Consider the following 4,371-nt stretch of genomic DNA (forward strand, 5'->3'; position numbering starts at 1 on the left):
GTATAGAGGAAAACCAAATTCATTACATCTTGATATTAGAGTTCCGGCATTAGTATTTGTATTTTTCAATTGAATTTTTTTGAATTAGCATTTGTAAGGAAATATAACTTTCCATAACCTTACTTGTAGTTGAACAACGCTATGCAAACATTAATTGCTGAGGCTAATGTTGTGCATCACTCTAGCCCAGTTTATTTTCGAAGATAACGGACAAGTAACTTTCAAATATGGTATCTTCGTTGTTCTTTGGTATCTTGAAACTGATCAATTTTTTTCTGATTGATTTTGTATACTGATAAAATGTTTAAATTGACCTGAATTGAATGTTAACATGTTCCTAAAATTCTATGTCAATTTCAAATTTTCTATGAATATTCATTTTCTACTAAAACTGTGCTTCGTTATCGATATTTTTCCACGAGCTTGTAACTGCAAGAATAAAAAAATTATGTGACATCTTTGCCGCTTTGTGATCGGTGAGTGAACTAACTTCAACAAGACAAATAGATATAGAAGGAAGTTTAATTTCTACTAAATCGTACTCAATTAAATATTTAATAAAAGCTTGCCTCTTCGCTTAATAAAGAAAATTCGCTGTATTAGAATGAAAGGTATTCATCAATGGTCCAGAAATCAAACTTAGGGGAAAATTTGGGTCTAGAGCTCTATAGCAATATTTTAGGGTGACCAAAATTTTCAATGCTATCAAGTATATAACTTTTTTTATTATTGTAGATAGAAAACCTTGTTATACAATTTTATAGCTCCAATAATTTTAAGTAACTTTGTAAAAAAAGTTTTCCTCTAAAACATTGCTATAGAGCTCTAGACCCAAATTTTCCCCTAAATTTGATTTCTGGACCATTGTGAAAGTTAAAGAGAATATTTTTTCTTCTAAGATAGAGTGCTGCAAAGAAATAATCAAAATACAGACCCCGTTCGATTTTGGCAACACGCCAGATTTTTTTCTGTTGCCAAAATCGAACCATGCCAAAAATGAACGGTTCTTTTTTCATGACTTTTTGACTTTTTAGGTGGTCAAAGACGACTTTAACAGTAGAAATAACCAACAATGAACTAGTTTTAGTTTCAAGTCGATTGAAGTATCGCTTGATGAATTTGGGCTGACGACCTAGATACTTGATATTACCACCCGAACCAGAATACTTTCCTGTTAGAAGATGTTGATCCTAAATTGGTTAAAATGAATCAAGCAAACTAAAAAAGTAAAACGAGCTCAAATCAAACATAGCTTCAAAATAAAAATATAAAATTATTGAAGTCCTACGTCAACTATGCGGTCGTGTCTTGGATACCACTCTCCTACTATTTTTTTTTTGAGATTTAATGAACAACAGCCGTGATTCGTTAGTTGGAACACAACTGCCACCCAACTAGCGAATCGTGTTCGTTAGTTGGATGAACTGACTGAGAAACTACATATGATGCAACGCACTCGTGGCCTTTGGCCAACTCGATTGTCCGGGGTGAATGCTGTCCTTACTCGCTACCGCTCGTAAACTAGGGGATCAACCCTATATTTGGAAAAGACCTGGGAAATCCAACAGATCAGTTGTTCAAGTGCACGTGGCCGCCGCTTCCAACGGCGGGTCGGCGGCCGGCTCGGGCTGCGGGAGCAGTGCCGGCCTTGGGGGCCGCCACAGTTCCTTGCCCTCGATTATGCGGCAAAGCAGCATCAGGTATACACCTATGGGTACGAGCATACCTATGAATAGGGACATACGAAGCGGTAAATTGCCTAGTTGAATCTTGACAATAGTTCGTGGATTTATCTTAAACTGTCAACAAAATAAACAAAGCGCTGAAGAGTCTTAAGTAAATGGAACCCCAATTTTCGCTCTGGTTTATTTTTTGTTAATCTTTGGATAATTTTATTAAAAAACACAAGATTTAAACTTTCGTTATTTTTGTAGTTAAAGAATTAAAATTCTTTTGAGCATACAAAACGCTAAAAAGTTTCAAGTAAATAGATACATGATTTTTTGCTCTCATACTCACAAATTAACTCTGGGGACGCGCGACCTTCGCTGCGCGGTTTCGTCATGAATTAATTCGTTAACATTTGTTGTATGGTTTTGGTTGGGTAGATGGTCACGCGGTGCTCTCGCATCGATAAAATCGCGCAAATGTCTTATATACCAAAGTCGCTTTTTTCGCGGGGAATACGTGCCGCGTCAAAAGAACCCGCGTGAAAAATACGTAGAAACCGCGTAAAATCCGGAATACGCGTAAAAATAGCCGCGTAAAAAAACCTGCGTAAAAACCGCGTAAAAAGCGACCTTTTAGTGTTTTACGAAAATTTAATGACCTATAAGAAAGCGTGATTAATTAGTTACACATCATTTCGCACCTGCAGCCGTAATTCGTTGGTTGGAACACAACTGCCACCCAACTAGCGAATCGTGTTCGTTAGTTGGATGAACTGAGAACTGGGCAAATTTTTAAAAGGGGAGCGCCAATTGTTTGTTTTCTTCCTGCTTTGGAAAATTTCCTAATTTCATTGCGGTAAAACTATGTCAAAGAAATTGCTCATCTGTGTTGCTGCTGTAGTAAATATTTTATGTATTTGGTCGATACTTTTTCATGCAAAAATTCCAATGAGAAGCAAAATGATATAGCGCAAGCACATCACTCTGCTACTTGCCTAAAAAATGGAGAATCGCTACGCTGGATATTTCCGGTGAAGGCATTGAAGAAATAAAAGAACAAACAACCGAACAGTAAACCTCTTAATTACACACAAAATGTTGTAAATTTATAACGGTGCTTATTACGGGAGTCACTTCACGGTAAAATATATTTCTTCTTCTTTTTCGGTATCGAAAATTTCCTGAACTAGTTCGCATTTTTTTCATCGGGCAAAAAAATGAAAATTTTACCGCTTCAAGGCACGGATCAAATTCTGATTCGTTTCGTTAGTGAAGAATAAATCCAATATTTATCGTTAGATCACAAATCAATCAACTTTAAGACTTATGGCAGCTTCGTGGAATCATTTCACCGTTCAAAATGGTCGTGAAATAATTCCACGCGAAACGTCGCTTTTTCCGTTCTCACTTCACTGATATGACACTCATAATAACCCAGATTCCACGGCAGATGTCACTTCGCGACGTTTTTCTCACTTACGTGAGTCCCGTAATAGGATTTTGTTCACTTACTCTGATTTCACCGTGAAGTGACTCCTGTAATAAGCACCATGTACTTTTCAAATTACGCGATTGATTATGCCAGAGATGATCTGCATGAAGTGTCCAGTTAATAGCGCTGAGAAACAAACTTATTTATGCTGAATGGTTTAAGTGTAATAACTAAACATGTATACAATTTTTTTACAACAATAAATAATATAATTTTATTTGAGTAATTTTTATTTCACTTTTCGGACCCCTGAAATGCATTTGAATGACGTTGAATTCTGACATTAGAGTGCTTTTTAGTTGGGTGACAGCCCAACTTTTTTATGGTGAGAAAGAAAAGGTTCATGCTAACAAAAACACCAGCAAGCTGGACTACATGATTGCAAGTATACTTCCGTCGGCTAGCAATATTAAGCTCAACAGAATGGTGTCACATTTGAGTAGAACTAGTATACTTTCTAGTAATTTTGTCACTATTTTGAGCCTCACTAACAAGTCATTATTCACGCTAAAATGTGACTGAATTCGCGATTTTACGAAAAAAAGGTCCCTAAAGTCGCTATTTTAGCTTCGAAAGAGTTAAAATAGCAATTGCTGTATGAACATACATTGGAAAAAGTACTTCTCATTTACCGAAAATTTGAACAGTGCGATTCCCTGGTCTTTTCGTTGACATGGAAGGAATCATGAAAGTTCCATGTCGTGCCATGTTTTCAAATCTCTCATTCGAGTGATTGGAGAAACAAAAGAAAAAAAAAGAAAAAAAACCTCTCAGTTACGAGGCGAAGGGCAAAAACATTTGAAACGTTACTGGATAACTAGTGTACAGAACGCGAAAAGCAATGAGACATAACAAATAGATCTAGGAGAGACTTTTGAAAAAAAAAGAAAACTAAGCCCTCCAAACGAGAACACTACTAACTTTGAAAGGTTTCAGCTATTCCAGTATTAGTTTACATGGAGTGACTGTATGCAACGGAAGTAGCTTATTCGGAAAACACGTACTGAGATGGCAGTACAACTCAAGTGTTTGTTTTTTTGTTAATACGATGATAAACGAAAAAAATCTTTTTTTTATATATTACAGAGAATTAAGAGTTTGTTTTCATAAAATAAAGATTACCGAAGTAAAACTAAAGAGTTTTTTTCCCTAGTTCAAAGAACAACAAAAAACATGTCATAAACATAGTTAAAGCTGGAATATTTTAAT

This window comes from Wyeomyia smithii, chromosome 1 (assembly GCF_029784165.1).
Source record: "Wyeomyia smithii strain HCP4-BCI-WySm-NY-G18 chromosome 1, ASM2978416v1, whole genome shotgun sequence".
Classification (NCBI taxonomy): domain Eukaryota; kingdom Metazoa; phylum Arthropoda; class Insecta; order Diptera; family Culicidae; genus Wyeomyia; species Wyeomyia smithii.